Here is a 23465-nt window from a genome sequence, read left to right on the forward strand (position 1 = left end):
TTACCGCTTTTAAATTATGGCGTTATGGATTTATCTTTGAAACGGATCACGTATGCGTGAATCCATTTTATTTAGGGCGCTAAAATCATGTCACGCGTACATGTACACGATTAATCACTCTTTATTATTCTTAAGGATTGTTTGGCCAAAATCGCGCGAACGTATACCTTGATTTATTTTGGGAATCATAATTATGTCACGCGAACGTGTACACAATCACGATAGTAAATTAAAAGCCCGCCTAAGTATTCTACGAATGTTTCATGAGTTGATTATTTTCCTAAGATTTTAGATTATTGGGAAAGTCCAAGAATTATGGAATTATTGATGAAAAATGTAGTAAATTAGTTATAAAAAGGCGGGCTAGCTTATTCAATTATTTAAGGAAAAGGGCTATAATTGTTATACTGGGTCGGATGAAGTTCAGCTTATTGAGGCCCAAATTCTTCTCTTTCATTATAGTCTGAAACTAAACTATCATATGTCAATCAATCCCAACTAATCGCCAAATCTTCACGGTCCAAGACATATTTACAAACAAATCACATGGCCTAATTTATTAACTAATTAACCAAATATAAACTCTAAAATATAATCAGCAAAATAATCAAAACTCATTGCAAATCATGATATGAACCAATGAAAATTCTTCAACAAATACCACAAGCAAACACATAAACAGAGATTCATGAACAAACATAATGAAAAGATCGACTAAAAAAGATAAATCGAAAGAGGCTAGAACAGACGTCAGTCAACCGCAATTTTCATTTAAAATGTGAGCTCTCAAATCCAAGTACAATGAAGAGATTCGACTTAATACTTATGCTATAGATCTGAACCAAGATTGGAGGCTTCTAAAGGCGACATCGCCGGAACCTCGAGCCGGCAAACTCGAACATCACCTCACTTTAACAATGGTTTCAGAACTGATTTTGGACTGATTTTGAAGTTGTTTTTGAGCTATTTCGCAGCTGGTTTTGCTGCTCCTTTTTGGCTAGATTTTTCGAAAGAAAGAGGAAGATAGAGTGACACGAGTAGAAACTCCCTTAGCATAGAAGAAAAAAAAAATTCTCTCAATTCCCTCCTCTCTTTTTTTCTTCTCTTTCTCTCTCTTCACATATCTCTTCTATTTATAGAAAGAATTTCGGAATTTTTTCAGATTTTTTTATTTTTAGTTAAAAAATAAATCCCACTTCCCATTTTTCTTTTTCTTTTTAAAAATAAATTCCCCACTTTTCTTTACTTTTATTTTTTAATTTTCCACTTTTTTTACTTTTTTTTTTTATTTTCCACTTTTTTTACTTGTCTTTTTTAAATTTTCACTTATTTTACTTTTCTATTTTTAAATTTTTACTTTTCTTTTTTAATTCCAACTTTCTTTTTCTTTTCATTTTTAAAATTTCCACATTCTTTTACTTTCATTGTTAAAATATTTTACTTTCTTTTACTTTTTTATTAAATAATTTCCACCTACTTTTACTTTTACTTTTTTATTCTATACTTTTAATTTTCTATTATTTTATTCTCATCCGAAAAATTTAAAAAAAAATATTTAATTTTTTGACTTTTGTTTTAAATTTATTTTATGTTAAAATAAAGATAAAAAATAAAAATAATACTAATAGTAATAATTTTACCTTTTAAATTATTTTTAATTTTTACCCTATATAAAATAATGTAACAAAGCTAAATAAATATATATATTAAATTTCTAAAAGTATTTACATAGTAGAATGTGGTAAAAATTTAAATATAGTAAAAAATTTGGTGTTCACATTTACTGCTTGAGATGACCTACTTTGAAATTATTCTGGGCTTGGACTGGTTATTTCCATATCATGTTATTCTAGATTGTCATGCCAAGACTGTTACCTTGGCTATTCCAGCATTGCCTAGGCTGGAGTGGAAGGGTTCGTCTGTTAGTGCATTTAATCGGGTTATTTCTTTTATGAAGGCTCAACACATGGTTGAGAAGGGTTGTTTCGCTTATCTAGCCTATGTTCGGGATACTACTATAGAGACTCCGGCTATTGATTTAGTGCTTGTAGTTCGGGAGTTCTCCGATGTATTTCCTTCAGATCATCCAAGTATGCCACCTGATCGTGATATTGATTTCTGTATTGACTTGGCTCCAGATACCCATCATATATCTATCCCACTGTATCGTATGGCTCCGAAAGAATTGAAAGAATTGAAAGAACAGCTTGAGGAGTTACTAGCCAAAGGGTTCGTCAGACCGAGTGTATCGCCTTGGGGTGCACCGGTATTATTTGTGAAGAAGAACGATGGAACAATGCGAATGTGTATTGATTATCGTCAATTGAACAAAATCACTATTAAGAACAAGTACCTGTTGTCGCGTATTGATGATCTATTTGACCAGTTGCAGGGTGCTAGGGTGTTCTCTAAGATCGACTTGAGGTCGGGGTACCATCGGTTGAATATTCGGGATTCGGATGTTTCGAAGACTGCTTTTCGGACTAGATTTGGTCATTATGAGTTTCTAGTGATGTCCTTCGGTTTAACTAATGCCCCGACAGTGTTTATGGATTTGATGAACAGGGTATTCATGCCATATATTAATTTTTTTGTCATTGTCTTCATTGATGACATTTTAATTTACTCGCGCAGTAAGGAGGAGCACGAGCAACATACTAAGTTCTCCAAATGTGAGTTCTGGCTAGAGTCTGTAGCATTTTGGGGGGCATATTGCATCAGGCGAGGGCATTAAGGTTGATCCCAAAAAGATTGAGGCAGTTCAGAATTGGCATCGTCCCACTTCGGCGACTGAGATCAGGAGTTTCCTATGTTTAGCAGGTTATTATCGTCGGTTCGTGGAGGGTTTTTCATCTATTGCTGCACCTTTGACCAAATTAACACATAAGGGTGCTCCGTTCCGATGGTCCGATGATTGTGAGGTGAGCTTTCAGAAGCTCAAGGCAGCATTGACTACAACACCAGTGTTAGTGTTGTCTTCCAGTTCGGGGATGTATATAGTGTATTGTGACGCTTCACGTGTTAGCTTGGGTTGTGTATTGATGCAGGAAGGTTGAGTTATTGCATATGCTTCACGTCAGCTGAAACCCGACGAGAAGAATTATCCGGTGCATGATTTGGAGTTAGTTGCGATTGTTCACGCTCTTAATATTTGGAGGCATTATACTTATGTGGTGTCTTGTGAGGCTTACACTGACCATCGCAATTTGCAGCATTTAATCAAGCAGATGGACCTAAATTTGAGACAACACAGATGGCTTGAGTTGCTAAAAGATTATAATATTACTATCCTGTATCATCTGGGCAAAGCAAATGTGGTTGCAGACGCCTTGAGTAGAAAGGCGGAGAGTATGGGTAGTTTTTCTTTCATTTCAGCAGAGGAGAGGCCATTAGCTTTGGATATTCAGTCCTTGGCTAACAGACTTGTGAGGTTGGATATTTCAGAGCTCGGCCGAATTCTTGCATGTGTTGTGGCCTAGTCTTCACTATTTGAGCAGATCAAGGCTCGCTAGTGTGATGATCCACACTTAATGGTTCTTCGAGAAGCGGTACTACGGGGTGGTGCCAAGGAAGTTACTATTGGCGCAGATGGTGTTCTGTGACTCCAGGATCGTCTATGTGTTCCTAATGTGGATGAACTGAGGAAAAAGATCCTAGAAGAGGCACACAGTTCTCGGTATTCTATTCATCCAGGTGCTACAAAAATGTATCGTCACTTGAGGCAGCATTATTGGTGGCGGTGAATGAAAAATGATATAGTTGAGTATGTAGCTAGGTGTCTAAATTTCCAGCAAGTTAAATATGAGCACCAGAGGCCAGGTGGCCTACTTCAGCAGATGACGATACTAGAGTGAAAATGGGAACGCATTACTATGGACTTTGTAGTTGGGTTGCCGCAGACCTTGCGAAAGTTTGATGTAGTTTGGGTCATTATCGACAGGTTGACCAAGTCGGCACACTTTATTCCTGTTGTGACTACGTATACTTCAGAGAGGTTGGCCTAGATTTATATTCAAGAGATAGTTCGGTTGCACGGTGTGCCAATTTCGATCATATCAGACAGAGACCCTCAGTTTACTTCACATTTCTGGAGAGCAGTACATAGTGAATTGGGGACTCGTGTAGAGCTCAACACAACCTTTCATCCGCAGACCGACGGGGAGTCAGAGCGGACAATTCAGATTTTGGAGGATATGCTCAGGGCATGTGTGATTGACTTTGGAGGTCAGTGGGATCGTTTCTTGCCTTTGGCCGAGTTTGCTTATAATAACAATTACCAATCCAGCATCGATATGGCTCCATTTGAGGCTTTATATGGTCGGCGATGTCGTTCGCCCATCGGATGGTTTGAGCCCAGTGAGGCTAAGTTATATGGTACTGATTTGGTGAAAGATGTCTTGGAAAAGATAAAGTTGATTCAGGAGCGACTTCGTACAACACAATACAGACATAAGAGTTACGCAGATCAGAAAGCGCATGATTTATCATTTATGGTGGGTGAAAAAGTTCTCTTGAAAGTTTCGCCGATGAAGGGAATCAAGAGATTTGGGAAAAAAGGGAAATTGAGCCCAAGGTTTATAGGCCCATTTGAGGTGTTGAGACGAGTTGGGGAGGTTACTTATAAGCTTGCCTTGCCTCCCAGTCTATCGGGAGTTCATCTGGTTTTCCACGTATCTATGCTCCAGAAGTATCATGCCGACCTGTCACGTGTGCTAGACTTCAACACAATTCAGCTAGATAATAGCTTGGGTTATGAAGATGAGCCAGTTGCCATTGTTGATAAACATGATCGCCAGTTGAGGTCCAAGAGGATTTCTACAGTAAAAGTCCAGTGGAGGGGCCAACCAGTCGAGGAAGCGACTAGGAGGCCGAGGAAAACATGCGGAGCAGATATCCACACTTATTCAGCACTCCAGGTACAATTCTAACCCCGTTCTAGGCGAACGTTTATTTAAGAGGTGGAGAATGTAATGACCCAACCGGTCATTTTAACTTTTAGAACCCCGTTCTCCTAAATAAAACTCCATGTATGTGCTTTTATTAATTTATGACTTACGGGGATGGTTGGTTCCGGATTTGGAAGTGTTCGAGTTGAAATCGGAACACTTGGTTCCTTAAGTTGGCCTTAAAATGCTAAGTTTGATTTCGGTCAACATTTTGAGAAAACGACCCCGAAATCGGGATTTGACGGTTTTAATAGTTCCGTATGGTAATTTTGGACTTAGGAGTGTGTTCGGAATTTTATTTGGAAGTCTATAGTTAAATTAGGCTTGAAATGGCTAAAACAAGAATTTAAGTTTGGAAGTTTGACCGAGGAGTTGACTTTTTGATATCGGGTCGAATCCAATTCCGAAAGTTTTCATAGCTCTATTATGTCATTTATGACTTGTGTGAAAAATTTGAGATCAATCGAACTTGATTTAATGTAGAAGTTGGAAGCTTTAAGTTTCATTAAGCTTGAATTGAAGTATGATTCGTGGTTTTAGTGTTGTTGGATGTGATTTGAAGGCTCGACTAAGTTCGTATGATATTTTAAGACTTGTTGGTATATTTGGTTGAGGTCCCGAGGGGCTCGGGTGAGTTTCAGACGTCTAACGGATCATTTTTAGCCTTTGGGGGATTGCTGATAACTGCTAGTATTTTTCTTCTGATTTCCTTATACGCGATCGCGTAAGTTCATCTGCGATTGCGTAGGGTAATTTGGGCAGAGGTGACTTTGTTCTACGCGATCGCGTGAATGGGGTTGCGATCATGTAGGCTTAATTTGGCATCTGGAACGGGCAGTGTACACGACACTCTGGAACGGGCCGTACGATCTCGGCAAAAATCGTGCCTAATAATAATAATAATTACATGATACCTTGATGTTTTAATTGCCGCTTGTGAATTTAATTAATAGATAGGAAATTATTGTATTTGAAGGAATTTAATTAATTATGTTGGTTAGTTTAATTATTGTAAATTCTGTGAATCATGTTGATTTAAATATTCTATTTTGTTATTTCAATTATTACTATTGACCCTTAGTGAGTGTCAAAATCGACCTCTCGTCTCTACCTCTTCGAGATTAGGCTTGATACTTATTAGGTAAACGTTGTTTACGTACTCATGCTACACTTGCTGCACTTTTTGTGAAGGATCTGAGACAGGCACTAGTGGAGGACCTATCATTGCACACTCATGTTATCCTTAGGCTTAGTGGTGAGCTGCTTTTCTGAGCCGTTCTGCAGCTACCAGTGCCTCTTCTTGTATTTGTATTCTGTCTATTTTATTTCAGACATTATTTGGAGTTTTGAATAATCTACTAGATGCTCATACACTTGTGACACCGGGTCTTGGCACACACATTGGTAGAATTGGGAGTTGGTTATTTTTCTTGGATTTAAATTAATCAGTATCTTTTCTATTTTCTTTTATTAGAACATTATTAAAAATGATTGATGTATGTTTAATTTACTGGTTTGGCTGGCCTAACCGTGACGTTGGGCGCCATCACGACCTTTAGGTGAAATTGGGTCGTGACAGTAGCATAAAAAATTATTTTTCTAAAAGTATTTTATACTCTCTAACCAAATACTAGAAAATATTTTTCACTCACCAACCAAACAAGTAAAAATAAGTGATAAAATCACTCATTTTCATAGAAAATATTTTCCTTCATACCAAACACACCCTATATTTTGGATAAGTCATCTTTCAATTGTATTTTACTACCTTACTTTAGTATTCTTTTTGAATGTCTTTTCCCATTTTCAGGACACTTTGATTTTGGGTTAACTGAAATTCATGGCTTATTAACTGTTTGATATATGTGTGTGTGTGAAGTTCTATCTACTATTTATGTTTTCAATGACTATGTGTACTACAAAAACTAAAAAGGAGGCATGCTAACTTTATTTATTAAAAAAGTGGCATAAATTTTAAGTTGAATTATTAATTGATGATTGAGGATTTCTATGAGACGTTTTTTTTCTTAATTGAGTTAGTTATACGTACAATGTCAATATTAATGATTATTGTCAGGAACTTATACTTTTATTTCATAACTCAAACACTCATTGAGATAGGATACATGCGTGATGCACATATCCTAAATATTTTTTTCATTATATTGAACGTAAAATTCTTATTGGATAAAAATTATAATTACAATTAAATATTTAAAACTTGGGATGAGCTAATATTAGGATTTGAGTCACCAAAAAAAAATTCTCTTTAACGTTAAGACAATCCTAATTAACCAAAAAAAGTCTTTGATTTAACTAATTTGTGAAAAATCCAAGTCATTCTTTTCGAAATTTATAATAAAATAGATTATAATATAGTAGTAAGAGACATAATATTAAAAATGCAAACATTAAAAATAATAAGAATGAAAAATTAGAAGACAAAATATATTCTAAGTTAGTTGCCATTAATTAATTTTCTTTCTAGCATTCACTCAAATAAATAAGAACTCCCTATAACTATGTACAAGGTTACTTATTTTAAAATATTAACTGGATGTAAACATTTTAAAACTTAGCATTTGATAACTTGATTTACATGTTTTTCATATACACATATTTTGCTGATTGACGCTAACCATACGTACACTAAAGCTAGTTAACTTAAAATTAAGAAACCAGCACAAATATTTACTCTAACAGTCAATTACATAGCAAAATTCTTTGAATATTGTAAATACTATGTACCAATAATATAAACTTTTAAGATTTTGAATATGATTTCAGGATTGCTAATGATGTTATTAGATTAGGGATTGTAAAATGTTGAAGTGTTAGCTTACGTTGTTGTATAGTGATTACAAAAAGTAATTGATTAAAATAAAGTGAACATTTTTTTCCCGAAAAATAAAGAGAATAAAGAAAGGAAGATTTTTAATATAAAGTAGAAAAATGACTATGTATGATTCTACCATTTTTCACAAAGAAATTGTTTGAGTGGTGATTCTTTTTTCTTTTAAAAATGATTTTTAAGGAGACAACAACGTTTGGCTAATCACTAATACCTCCCGCCAAACAATCTCTTAGTGTATGTGGTAAATATTTTTTTCAATGAAATTTCAGTTAGGTGCTAAATGAATGTGTTAGAGCTTTCGCCAAAAGTATATCTACAATCTAAATTACATCCTTTAAGTAAAGAATCCTTGTTATTTGTCAAAGTTACAAATTATAAGGTTGAGGTTTGGAAGAGCGAAAGGTGTATTCAATTGGCTTGAATAAAAATCTTTTTACTGTTCGAATTGGGAACGTCCTGATGATTTATTTAGTTTAAATGGCTTATGTGCTTCTCCTGTCCCAATTTTGTCAAATATAGAGCCAGTTTGAACATAAAAAAATTTCCCCTTTTTTTAAAAACAAAATTATTTTTTTCGAAATCAGCGTTTATTCATAAAATTTTCAATTTTCACTTGAACATGCATTTTAAAAATTTTCGAAAATTTTAAAAATTTCAAAAAGCTATTTTTCAAAGTTTTCACTCAAATCACTCACAAAACTTCAAAAACAACCCAAAATTATATTTATGTCCAAACATAACTCTAACTTTCAAATACCATTTTCACTTGAAAAAAATTTTCCCCCTATTTTGGAATTTTACAATTCTTATGTCCAAACGCCCACATAATATTGCCGGGTGTTTTAATAAGAGAGACCAAAAGTGCTAAATTTTAGTAAACATAAGGGACTAAAACTACTCATGTATATAGTTAAAAGATCATTCTAGACAATCCTCAAAATAATGGACTATTTTGGGAGGGTTTTTTTCAAGTTGCAGAGCCGTCAATTGAATTCTTGTGGAATGGCATCATCTTCTTCATTGACATCAACTGGTCCAGATATCCCATGGGTAGAGAAGTACCGGCCGAACAAGGTAGCAGACATCGTAGGCAATGAAGATGCCGTTGCTAGGCTCCAAGTCATTGCACGCGACGGCAACATGCCCAATCTTATCTTAGCTGTAAGAAATTTCTATTTACTAACAGCTTTGAGCATCTTGTAAATTGTAATCTATCAGAGTATGTGTTTACTTCGATAACTCTGTTCAACAGATGTGGAGATACATTATACATACTGTTTTAAATGTAATTTATCTAATTTTAAGGGGTGCAGCTTATGTTATCAATTTGATTTCTTAAGATGGGTCCGCCACTGAGTATGATGGACCAATTGTACAAGGGTTCTTTGTTTGTATGGTCGAAAAGAAAAGAAGAATTGCTAATAAAACTTTTATGAGAGATCATTCAAAAGCAGTATGCCAAATTCCAATTTAGTGATAAAAAAATATCCAGAAGCTTATTGAATTTTGATCCCGATTTTATGTTTACTGAACTCTAATAAAAAGAATTTCTTTACTGAAATCTGACCGATCATCTTTATAGTGAAGATGACGATCCTCCTACCGCTTTCTTAATATTTCTCTAAACGCATTTAGAAGTACACGCTTTAGATGTAAGAGTGCATGAGTATTTTTTTTTAATTGTGAATTTAACTTTTAAAGGAGTGCAATTAGTTAAACTTAACACAACGTTATTTGCCGAATAATATGAATTCTCCCTTGATAGGAAAACATGCTCCACAAACATATAGTGAGTTTCTTCTCCATTTCTTTTCAGTAAGATCATGTGATTGATAGCGAACAATCTTAGTTGAAGATAAAAAATTTTCGTGCTACAAAGATAGGGAATCAGCTAACCTTCATTCATTGAAAATGAGTAATTCTGGATATGGAACAATTTCCTTCTGCTAATAATGTGATGCCTATACTATTAGATCATAGAGCTCTATTTGACCGAAAATTCAAACCCTTTCAAATGTAATAGTTCTATTGCTTCGCCTCATTTGATGTTTCCAATTCTAACGAGTTCTAATAGCTACTGAAAAATAGATTAAGAATCCGAATATTGTTAACTGTATTGACATCCTCTCCAACTTATTTAGTACAAAAATAATATTGATTTTAATTTCTTTTGTCAATTTTAAAGTTCTTTCTCTATCTATGCCAAATAAAATTGTGCATTGTTAAGTTTGGAGAGAATAGTTCTTTGAACTATATTCAGAACTCTCTACTTCGCATGGGGTAAATAGATCATTCCCTTTCATTCCAAGTGATAGAGGGAGTAACATAATTTTGGCTAGACTCATGTGTTGGTTCCACTAATAATTTTTGTTCTGTTTTAAATTGGTAAATTATAAACTGCCCATTTAAGTTGTCTTCAACGACAAGACAGACACCTCAACTGACCATTTATCATTTTGACACTTCAAATGGTTATCAAGTGTACCTCGTGAACACCTGAGTTCGGTAGTTCATATGTGTGAGTTACGCTCGCCTCCAGTCTTCTTCTCGCCCCCTTTTCCTTCTTCCAAACTCCTCTTCTCCACCTACCATATGTAACAAAATTCACAATCTCTTAGTCCAAAAGACAACTTAAATACATAATTATTTGGCTTGCTTGTGGGTTATTCTGCTACTGCTTCTTTATCATTGTGCTTCATTTCTTACTAAATCGCCACCAATGGAACCAAGCAGAACAAGTGTAGCTTCGCTACTAGCTGCTAAAAGACAACTTAATTGGACCATGGAAGATTTCAGATTTTTAACCTCAGAAGGAAATTGGTTTGGAGAAGGTCAATTGCTGGAAATGGGACCGAAATTTTATGGGTGGTTAATTGATATTATTATGGTGTGGTAGCTATTATTGATTGTTTTTATTTTAAGATTGAATGAGAGGAGGTGGATTCACGTTGGAAGGTGAATAAGCTACTAATGTTGCCATGTTTAGGTCAGGAAAGTTTGGTGGTGGAGATGAATTATTTTGGGAAGAAAGTGAAATTAATGTAGGAAAAATTAAAAATATAGTGGGACTCTCAGAAAAGTTATGGTTGATCCACATAAAGTAAGGTTAAATGTTTTTTTTAAAGAAAAAAAAAATTAATTTTGAGAGTTTCTCTTGATCATATGTGAATATAAAACACACACTTTGTTATGTCAGCGTGAGGTTTCACGAGGACGTACTTCAATTGAAAAGAATTGTCTAATTGATAATGGTATCACTTGGGGTTATTGTAGACGACTTAAACATGTTGTTTATGTATTACACCATTTGAATTTAATTTAGTTTTTATAGCATAACAAACTGTGCATAAATATTTATCTGATTAGCTCTTTAGAATCTGATTGTTCCTATATTATTATCATTTAACATATGATTGGACTGCAAGTTCATTGTAGAAACACAATGTTGTTGTTATTATCTATTGATATTGTTGAACTGACTTTTAAATAGCTAAATATTAAATCAGCATATGTTTTTTTTTCATTCTTTCTTATTGCTTTTCACTTAACATTTTTTTTATAAGATTGTGATGTTTTAACTTTAATACCACTACAAGAGGGGGTGATTCGTGTGGTGTCCAATTTTTCACGTGCACAGATTATAGAAGGGCCTGGTTCTTCTATGTGTTTCTGATACTACTGTTGCGGAATAATAAATGCAGAAATTAAAGAACACAAAGATTTTTACGTGGAAAATACCCAGATCAAAAGGTAAAAAAATCACGACCTACTTCCCAGTAGGATTTTTCCAAAACTCTTCACTAAATCACTGAGCCAAAAAACTGCATTTACAAAATACTTTTGTAAACCTAGGATTAACTCTAATCTCGTTGTGGCACACAACCTCTAACTGTTGCGACAACTTCAAGTTAACTCTAACTTGAATACTCTGAATACCTATTACAATTGCCTCTAGATAAAACTGAAAGGTACAATATGCAAACACCTACTACAATTGAACTAGAATAAAAGACAAACACTTGGAGCTGGTTCTTCTATCTGGTTCACGTAGCTTCAGGTTTGCACACTTGAATCACACACGAATTTCTTGCAAAATGCCTTGCTATTTTGCTCTCAATTCACGTTTAACTTCTGCTTTTATGCATCCCCGTTGAATGAGAACATCTTGCGATTTATAGAGTTAGTAGAGTAGAAAATAACTAGAGTCTAATGTTACTCTTCCTTGGTGGAAGAGTTCTAGTTGATCTCAACCACTAACTCCTCCCTTATCTTGGATAATGTTCTCTTTGATTAAGGATTCCTTCTCCTTATCAATTATGCAACCTTTTTCGATCAAGAGATATTAATTAGACCAAGTTAAGCTTATCTCTTTCATGTACATCCCACGTGCTCGAATCTGTCCGTGTCTATGCACACAAGGGATGGACCTGGTTCATGCCTGAGCTTCCTTTGTCAATCTTCAAAACTAACCTTCACTTAGGCCAACAAATTCCCCCTTTTTGATGATGACAAACTCTGTGCTTTTCATAAGCTTAGGCCCTGTTTCAACTTAGCCCAACATCAACAAAATGTTAGAATATTTTTTCTTTTTATCACTTATCATCAAGGACCAGGTTCATTAGGTTATAAACATCACTATTCAAAGTGCAAAGCACAACCTTTTCCCTCCTTTTAGAATCATCGAAAAGTTGCATAAAAATGTACGATACCCAAATTTTAAAACTTACTCATGGCCACTGGAGCTACTTCAAATGCAATCATGGATTAATCACCATAGATCAAGCTAAGAATTTTAACCATCAAAGAAATATAAACAAACAGTTAGAGCAAAAACAGTGAATTTCATTGATGATTGATACGATTCTTCCACAAAGCATAAAAAGAAATGAAAATACTGAAAATATGAGCAAACAAAAAATATCCCAAACTGGGTCACTGAAGGATCTACACTAGGCTAGGAGCTTAAGGCTGGGAAGGACTAGGTGCTTGATTTTTGGCTTGGAGAAGTTTCAGCATATCTTGAAAAATGCCATCATTCTTCTCCTTTTCTCTTGCCAGCTCAGTTCTGAGAGCATCTCTCTCAGTCTCCACCTCAACCAACCTTTTCTTCAGCCTTTCAATCTCAGCATCCTTAGCCCCACTTTCTTGTACCAAGGCTCTCACCTTGCTATTCACTGGTACCTTCTTAGATGAACCAGGTTCTTTAGGAGTGGCATGGACTTCATAGTCACAAGCAGGCAGCGTATTTGCCCCAAAATGGTCCTTGCTTGTACCAACCTCCCTTTCTTATTTGGATTATAACTTTCAGTCACTCTCTTCAGTAGGTATGCAAGGGTTTCCTGTTCAGATGAAACAAGTTCATCTATATTTTTCTCAAGTTGAACCAGCCCTTCAACGGCTTCGCCAGACCCACTTTCCCCTGTTTTCTTTACACTCTCCTCTACTCCAGCAGATTTTTCTCCCTAAACAACCATTGCACCTGTGTCTTTGGTTAAACTGACAGGAGTGGGTGAAGAATTAACCACTATTTTACCCTTTTCCCTCACAGCACTCCTAACTCCATTGCTCTCTTTTTCTTATCCCTTTTCATTTTTACCACCAACTTCTCCAGACTCTGTAGTTTCAACACCTACCAGCACAAACCTATTATCCAAATTTGTAGCAACTTCAAAAAAATTTCAGGAGTAACTATAGGGCTAGAAGATACCTGTTCAATTTCAGAAGAAACAGTTTCTTCCCCCTCAGTAGCATATTTGAATGATTCATCAGATTTCTAGGTTCTTCTTCCCCCTCAGGAAGTGATTTCTTGTGGTAGTGATGAAGGGTTTTCAGGAATGTTATCCATTTCTATGCTTGAGTATGGAAGAAAAGAGAGTTGGATTATGTTTGGAAGATGAGGGAAGATGGAGAGTATTTTGAAGGCTTGAAAGATATGAAGTGAAGAAAGCAATAATGCTGATCAATTTAAAGGAGAGGCAATTAATGGGTAACAGTAGCTTTTCAGACTTTTAGAAGTCTAATCAAACTGAATTTTAATTTTGAAAAGACGATGGAGTTTATCCCTAGTATCTAGGTACTTCAATTCAGTTGGGACTCTTTTGAACGGAACTGGTTCACTTGTAATGGATAAGTCCAAAAGGAGTTTGGAATTAGGTAGGACTCTGCTCATGATCCAAATATTATTATTTCAAATTATGCAGAGTGTAGAAAACATACCGAGTAATCTTGATGAACCAGGCTCTTCACTGAGAATTCTCTTGTGTAAGTCTAAATTTGCCAAAATAGAGAAAATATCATTAGAGATTAATTAGTTATTTTAATACATGGCACAAGAGTATACTATTGAAAGTATGAGACTGAGCAAAAACTAATCTAATTATATACACAATTTCCAGATTTTCTAACCAATTTTTTATTTATTTTTATTTCTCGTTGTGAATTCTGAACTGGTCCTTTTAGGTGATATTAATCATCCCTAATTCTAACCTGTTCCTTTCAAAGTGATCTCTACTAAGGGCTTTTGTGAAGATGTCAGCTATTTGCTTGTCAGTAGCACAAAATTTCACAGTGATCAACCCCCTTTCATAGTTATCTCTTAAAAAGTGATGCCTAACATCTATGTTCTTAGTTCTCTTGTGACGAACCGGGTTCTTGGTCATACTAATTGCACTAGTGTTATCACAAAAAATGGGCATACAACCAACATCAATTTCAAAGTCCATTAATTATTGTTTGATCCACAACAATTGAGCACAACATGAAGCAACATCAACATACTCAGCTTCAGCAGTAGATAAGGCCACTGAATTTTGCTTTTTGGTGGCCCAAGACACAAGATATGAGCCAAGAAAGTGTGCCATACCTGAGGTGCTTTTTAGGTTCATCTATATCCAACTTTGTAGCTGTTGCAATAAGAGTGTCAATTTCGTTGGAATCTTCCATTTTAAACCATTTAAACAACTCTTTTACATACTTCTGCTGATGGATCATAGTTCCATTTGAATTTTATTTAATTTGTAAGCCTAAAAAGAAATTAAGGTCACACATCATGCTCATTTCAAATTCACTCCCCATTAGTTTAGCGAATTCTTTACTTAGCATATCAGTAGTTGAAAAAAAAGATTATATCATCGACATATATCTGAACTACCAAGAGATCTTTACCTTTTTCTTTCAAGAATAAAGTATTGTCAACTTTATCTCTCTTGTAGTCATACTCAAGCAAAAACTTTAATAATTTTTCATACCAAGCTCTTGGAGCCTTCTTGAGCCCATAAAGTGCTTTGTCAAGTTTGTACACATGATCAGGTCTCTCCTTACTTTCAAACCCCGGAGGTTGCTTGACAAACACTTCTTACTTTAGATAGCCATTGAGGAAGGCACTCTTGACATCCATCTAGTGAAAGGTGAATTCCATGTAAGCAGCAAAGGCTATGAGGAGTCTTATTGCTTACAACCTTGCAACTGGAGCAAAGGTTTCATCATAGTCTATGCCCTCCTCCTAGCTATATCCTTGAACCACCAATCTTGCCTTGTTCCTTGTAACAGTTCCATCTTCATCAAGTTTGTTTCTGAAGACCCATTTTATGCCAATTACTGATCTGTCCTTGGGTCTTGATACCAGATACCAAACTTGACTCTTTTCAAATTGGTTGAGTTCATCTTGCATTGTATTTACCCAGTCTGCATCCTGCAAAGCCTCAACAATATTTTTTAGGTTCAATAAGAGATAAGAAAGTATAAAAAATACAAAGATTCTTTAATGAAGATCTGATTTTGATTCCAGAGGTTGGATCAGTAATTATGTTCTCAATGGGATGGGAACTTTGATACTTGTAAGATTTCACAACCAACTGGTTTCCCTTTGATGTTCCTTCAGTGTTTTGTTATTGTGGAACAGGTTCATGGACAGGTTCCCTTGAGGTTTGAGAATCATTTCCTCTTTGTTCTATTCCCCATGTCATGTTGCCCTGGGTGGAAGAACCTGTTCCATCACCTGTTCCTTCCTCTAGTGCAGCTTCAGTCTGGTCTGTCGTTTCATTTGAGTTTCTTACCAGCCCAATTGCTTCATCATCATGTTCCTGCCTCTCAGAAAGAATGTTACTTTCATCAAAAACTACATGTATCTACACACATAGTTCTTTTGTTATAAATCTTGTAAGCTTTACTATGTGAAGAATATCCCAAGAATACTCCCTCATCACTTCTGGGATCAAACTTACCTCGGGAGTCTTTACCATTATTGTGCACAAAGCACTTGCATCGAAATGCCCTAAGATGGGATATGTTTGGTTTTCTCCCTTTAAGTAACTCATAGGGAGTCTTTTTTATAAGAGGTCTAGTCATGCACCTATTTATGATGTAGCATGCAGTATTTACAGCTTCTGCCCAGAAGCTTTGGGGCAGTTTACTAGAAAGAAGCATAGTCCTAGCCATATCTTCAAGTGTCTTATTCTTTCTTTCAACTACTCCATTATGTTGTGGAGTCCTAGGAGAAAAAAATTATGATCTATTCCATGCTCATCATAAAATTCAGCAAATTTAGCATTTTTAAATTCAGTGCCATGATCAGACCTAATTGATGCAAGTTGATTACCTAGTTGTTTCTGAGTTTTTCTAACAAAAGAAGTGAATATGTCAAATGCTTCATCTTTAGATGTTAAAAATAATGTCCAAGTAAACCTAGAGTAATCATCAACAAACACCATCACATATCTTTTACCACCTCTGCTTAATGTTCTTATTGGACCACAGAGATCCATATGGACCAGTTCCATCGTCCTGGTGGTGCTTACCACTTTCTTGCATTTAAAAGATGATCTTACCTGATTCTTCCTTGCACAAGCCTCGCAAACTTTGTCTTCCTTGAACTTGATGTTAGGAAACCCTATCACCAGGTCCTTGGAAACTAATTTATTGAGTTGACTCAAACTTGCATGTCCAAGTCTCTTGTGCCAAAGGAGTGGATCATTTTCCAACACACTTAAGCAAGTGAGTTCATTTTCTGAAAGTATGGATAGATCTACAATTATATATTGTTCACTCTTTTTCCCTGCAAAACAATCTTGTCAATGGTAAGATTAATCACAAAATATTTGGTTGAGGTGAATGCTACCAAGTTACCTCTATCACACAGTTATGATACACTGATTAGACTGTATTTTAAGTCATCTATAAAGTAGACATTCTCAATAGAGTGAGAATTAGTCTTACCTACCTTTCCAACCCCAATGATCTCACATTTCTTCCCATTTCCGAAGGAGACATTACCTTCTTTGAGATCCTCAAGTGAAAGGAACTGGTTTTTATTTCATATCATGTGCTTTGAGCAGCCACTATCCATGTGCCATATTTGGCTGGTCCTCTTCACTTGGACCTTCAAAAGGAAATTAGGGGTTAGTCTTAGGAACCCAAACTAGTTTGGGTCCCTTTCTATAGGCAAAAGGATGAATCAAATTCCTTTTAGCCCAACTTGGCAGCCTATTTTTCCCTAGAACAAATTTTTTGTTCTTTTGATCTGCCTTTTCTTTTGCAGTGCAATCACTCTTGTAGTGACCAGTATTTCCACAGTGTGTACACATTTTATTCTCAGGGAGTGTTAGGTACTTATTTTTGGGATCCCATTCAGGTGCAAAGTTCCCAAAACTAAGTCCTTTTTTGTTGCTACTATGGTGTTCTTGTAGCCATGAAAGTGCATTGGAGGACCTGTTCCATTTACATGTTCTATCAAGCTCATGTTTAACCTTTGTTAAGTCCTCTTTCAAAACTCTTACATTTTCTTCCTCTTTGTATAGCTCATCTTTAACCTTCTTTAAGTCATCCTCTAGGTTGAGTTGTATATCACTTGCTATCTCTTTTCATGTCCCTAACTTTAACCTTATATTTTCATATCTAAGTTCTAAGACAGCTGTATCAAGTGCATGAACCTTGTTCTTCAAAACAATATTTTCCTTTTCAGTTTTACAAACAATTATTTCCAGGTTTATGCATTCTGCTTTTAAAAAGTTACACTCTTTTGATAACTGTTCTTTTTCAGAACTTATATTCTTATATTCATCAATTAAAGTTAGCAACAATTCTAATAGTCTATCTTTATAAAGGAGTTTAATTTTATCCTTAAGGTCTAGAAAACTTATCTCAGATTCTTCATCAGGTTCATCTTCAGATTCTCGAATTGCTATGAGAGTTCGTTCAGCATTATCATCAGTGTCCTCATCTGAACTATCTTTCCAAGTAGCAACCATTGCTTTGGATGACCTTTTGTTGTAGTTCTTCTTGTCATGAACCTATTCCTTCTTTCTGTTCTTTCTTTCAGATTTCTCCTTTCTCCACTCGACTTCCCACATAGGACAATTCTTGATCATGTGGTTCTTTTTACCACATTTGAAGCACCCATCAGTCATCTGCAAGTGATCTCTTTTCCTCTCCTTTCATAAAGAATAGTAGTGATCATTGAATAGTGGTGGCCTAGTGGTGGATTGTTCTTTACAGTTTTCAGATAGTGCACTCATCTTGATCATTTCCTAAGGTGTTAGCCTCTTCAAGGATAATCCGCTCTGATACCAATTGATGTTTTAACTTTAATACCACACAAGAAGAGGGGGTGATTTGTGTGGTGTCTAATTTTTCGCGTGCACAGATTATAGAAGGACATGGTTCTTCTATGTGTTCCTTATACTACTGTTGCGGAATAATAAATACAGAAATTAAAGAACACAAGGTTTTTTACGTGGAAAATACCCGGCTCAAAAGGTAAAAAAATCACGACCTACTTCCTAGTTGGATTTTCCCAAAACTCTTCACTAAATCACTGGGCCAAAAAACTGCATTTACAAAATACTTTTGTAAACCTAGGATTAACTATAATCTCGTTGTGGCACACAACCTCTAACTGTTGTGACAACTTCAAGTTAACTCTAACTTGAATATTCTAAGTACTTATTACAATTGCCTCTAGATAAAGTTGAAAGGTACAATATGAAAACACCTACTACAATTGAACTAGAATAAAAGACAGACACTTAGAGCTGGTTCTTCTATCTGGTTCATGTAGCTTCAGGTTTGCACACTTGAATCACACACGAATTTCTTGCAAAATGCCTTGCTATTTTGCTCTCAATTCACATTTAACTTTTGCTTTTGTGCATCCCCGTTAAATGAGAACATCCTGCGATTTATAAAGTTAGTAGAGTAGAAAATAACAAGAGTTCTAATGCTACTCTTCCTTGGTGGAAGAGTTCTAGTTGATCTCAACCTCTAACTCCTCCCTTATCTTGGATAGTGTTCTCTTTGATTAAGGAGTCATTCTCCTTATCAATTATGCAACCCTTTTCGATCAGGAGATATCTATTATTATGCCAGATTTCGTTTATCTCATGTATGTGCATCTCACGTGGTTTGAATCTGCCCGTGTCTATGCCTACCAGTGATGGACCTGGTTCATATCTGAGTTCATTTGTCAATCTTCAAAACTAACATTCACTTAGGCCAACCGATTGCTACATTGCTTCTTTGTTAGACTTCTTCCCTCATGTAAAAATTACAAATTAAATGATTGATAAAACTTCCAACTCCGCTTGTGAGTTGCTTTTAATACAGTTAATTACTTTTGCAGGAGACTTGTGGAGCTTTTAGATTTTCCGAAGTTATGATATTCTCACACTACTCGACCTTTTCAAGAAAGTAAATACACTTAATAAGATGAAGCACCAAGAAGCATAAAATGTGGACAAAGATGTATGATGGGGTTGATTTACCTATTTGTCTGGTCTTATATATGGTTACTCAGTTATGCTGTTAGAGTAGCTACTTATCTATTGTTATTACTCATTCATGATGGACGGTCATTTTGTAATTTCAAAGGAGCAAAATTCCATTTTTCCGAACAAATTCTGAATATGTATACTCTGAGTAATAGTCACCCTTCGATGTTATCACTTTTACCAAGAATGGAACTTTGTTTCTGTGTTTGTGAAATTGTAGTTATTTAAAGTATGTAGGGATTAAATGTAATTCCAAATGTTGGGCCCGTGCAAACCTCATCTAGTAATAATAATAATAATAATAATAATAATAATAATAATAAGATTAATCAGTTCTCATTATCATAAAATAATTAATTCACTAAGAAATTGCATCCTCTAAAGTTAAATTAGAAAAGGACAAATCGTTTACATTAGTTTGGTATTACAACAAGGACGAAAAGATCTCTCTAGGACATTAGATATACTAAACTTGAACCATGTGTTAGCACAATTAATTGATAAAAACTTGAATCTGCTTAATATCTATGCGAAAGACCACCACTGAATGCAGATCTGTCCAATCTAACAGAAGCTGGATAAGCTTTATTGGTGAAGTTGAGATGAAAGGCAGAAACCTTTCTTGACTCGCTGTATCCATTAACTGAGTACCTCTTCATTGTTCTTGATCTCTCATACTGAGGCCTCTGTTTTGGTTCACTCATTGACCGCAGCTTAGCCTTTGCTGATTCGATGTAAGACATGTAGTTGGGATGACCCTGGTAACCATTCAAGCAATTTGTTGAAGCATTACTCTTAGTTGTAGTAAATAGTCTTCTCCACATTTAGATGAAGCTGAGGAAAATTTTGGGTTATTATCAGCTGTGCAGAAAGAGGCTTCCTCATCAGCATCTTGATTCAATTTCAGGGGGCTCAGAGATTGACTGCCACATGAAGATTGAGTAGTAACTGTTTGACGGGCTGTTGTCGGTAAGTTGTAACTGTATTGCTCTGATTTCAAGCTAATATGAGAGGATTGGAAGAAATTCCTGGGGTTGGCATATGGTTTCTCAATATCTATTTTGACGATCTTGTCACTTTTATCGACATCTATTAATATAGTTTTTGCAGAAGATCCACTGTGTTTCCTAGATCTAGCATCTATCCTGCTGCAGTCTGTATGAATCATATATAGTTCTTCTGGATCAGTTGCCTTGAAATTCGATTTTGGTGCTTGCTTCTGCAGCATTAGGTACGAGTTAATATAAATATTTACTGCATTTTTTAAGCATAAAATATCCAGCCAATACCTTGAGCATGAACGTCTCGACAAGCTTCATGTTCCTGTGACGAACAGCATGCTCAAGTTTTTCTGGAGTTGCAGGATCCTGCACATTGAAATATATATTTGATCACTAGCCCTAGGTAAAGTTGTTGGACCTCTATAATGTGAAGAGGAAACTCAGATACAAACGCACCTAGCCAGGATAAGATCTTCACAGTATATTTTACTTCCATTATTACCAATTTCTATTACTCCCTCTATTTCATTTTATATGGCGGTGGCGATGTACTAGGCAGGGAGTTTGAGAAATAAAGAAAGAATTTTGGTGCATACTAAAAGTGAGAGGAATCCTCTTCAAAATTGACTAAAATGGAGGAAAAGTGAGATTTGCTTACAAGACTTACGAGTGCTTGCGTATGCCTTAGCGTATCAGCAGTTTGCTTCCTCACAATATGACCTCTTACCACTGCCTGAAGCTTCACCAGTCCCTTTAGTGCTCGTAAAGCTCTCTTTGCCTTCAAATTACCCACATGAAAAAAATTAGCAGTCATGGTATATTTCTTGCTATAATGAATAAGGTTATTTGTCACAGATAACAATGAAGTCACAAAACTATAATTCATAAAATATAATTTACTTTAATATGAAAAAATAATTTTAAAACTACATATAATGAATTAAGTTTAGTGATTATAAGTTGTTTTCATTGTATAGTTGACCTCAACTTGATTTGAACTTAGGTATAGGAGTATTGTAGGAGTAACGAATTAAAAAATTTGACTCTTTTCATTCTTTTCAAAATAGATGGAGTAAATTACTAAATTTACTCTCAATCCGTTTCAAATTAGGCGAGATAATTTCTTTTTTAGTGTGTTTTAAAATAAATTACTCATTTTTAAATTTAAAAATAATTTAATTTTAAACTATTCATTTTACCTATTTTATCCTGAGAAGTTTTTATAACCACACAAATGTCATGGCTCCACAAAACTTTTAATCCTTAAACTTTTAATACCACAAATTTCAAAAGTTTCTTTTTTTTTTCTTTAATACCGTGCTGAGTCAATCTATTATATCTAAATTGAAACGGCGGGAATATACAACACTATATTAACCAGATAAGCTCGGAAGTGCGACTGTATTAATATAGCGGCCCACTCTTCACGATTCCTAGAAGCTGCACCGGTTCTGCTCACGCATGTAACAGAGGAGGTAGTGTTCATGAACCTCCCGCTACTTGTCAGCTTTGCAACTACTGCTGCCGCCTGAGCAGCAGCAATAGCAGCCTCTGCAGCGACAGCGGTAGCCTCTGCTATCGCAATTGCATGCTTGGTTGGGTCAAGACCAACATCGTTTCCACCGCGAAAAGGCGTTGACAGAGTACCGTGGTATGATATATGAGCAGCATTGAGAGGTTGGTGGTCATAATGGTGTTGGTAGTAGTCTTTTTCTGATCTGTAGGATTTGATGAAGCTCCATGTTATGATCCATTGCAAGGTATGGGACTTGAGTCCCACATCGGTATTGCAATGTGCTTATGTGAGTTTTATATAGCCTTGAACTCTCCCACATCGGTTATGGATTTGTGTTTCGGGATAACGGGGAAGAAGATGCAGAGTGATCAGGACGTTTCTTGAGCCCAAGGAGTCCTCTGACACAATTTAAAGCTTTGCCCATATATTTAGCCTAGCTACGCACTGTTATTGAGCCAACGAATCAGGTTGTTGGATTAGAAAGAGCATTATCTCCCAGTGAATTGTATAGAGGAAAAAGTGCGGATGAGATGAGGGCAGTGACTTAAAAGAGAAGGAAGATAGTCAGTGTGAAAGCAGTGAAGATGATAGGAAGACAAAGTAGAAGTGAGCATGATGGAAGATTCTTTAATTGCAAAGAATGTAGTGGGATTGATGAGATCTTATATAAGTAATCAGAGTTTTCGTGTTCGAATTCTGAAAAGTGAAAAATTTCGAATAAGAAGCGTTTTTCATTAATAGGTTCGACATGGAACGAATTTGGACTAATCCAGTCAGTTTGAATCCTAAAGAGTGAAATATCCCGGAAAAGAAGCGTTTTCCCTTGTTGGGAATACTGTACAAATTTGAATTAATTCAGTTAGTGAATTTCAGATATCAGAGAGTATGATGGAAGATTCCTGAACTGATGAAGTCAAAATGTGATGTGTTAGGATGCCAACACACGGGGCGGATCCAGCTTAGTAGCTGTGGGTCCCGTAAACCTAGTAACTCGGTATATGTATTAAAAAAGTAGGAATTGAATCTCTAGTTTATCAACGGAGTATTTATTTATTGCCAACAGCTAATGTATCTTTACGCCAATGCCGGAAAATGGACGAAGAAACAAAATATAATTTTTTTGCCACTATGATATATTAAATTTTCCCCGTCTTAATAAGCCAAAAGATAATGTTATTTTTTATTCTTCTGCCGTTTGAAGAAAACAAGATATTCACTGACAGATAAATAGTAAATAAATTTTATGTATATTTACTATTTGCTATCTAGATAAATCTGTCATCTTTATTTTTTTTGGTAAACAAGAAAATTATGGAACAGATATTTTGTTAGATCTTAGATTTATTAGTGTTATGACTAAAAGTGTACCATTTTGTTAAAGTAAAT

General features: G+C 35.4%; 1 pseudogene; it reads right to left on the minus strand.

Moving 5' to 3' along the window:
• Positions 1-19939: 19939 nt before the first annotated feature.
• On the minus strand, positions 19940-23166 carry LOC107790844 (protein IQ-DOMAIN 22-like; annotated as a pseudogene).
• Between the last annotated feature and the right edge of the window lie 299 nt (positions 23167-23465).

The sequence above is a fragment of the Nicotiana tabacum genome, chromosome 15, assembly GCF_000715075.1.
Source record: "Nicotiana tabacum cultivar K326 chromosome 15, ASM71507v2, whole genome shotgun sequence".
Taxonomy (NCBI): Eukaryota; Viridiplantae; Streptophyta; class Magnoliopsida; order Solanales; family Solanaceae; genus Nicotiana; species Nicotiana tabacum.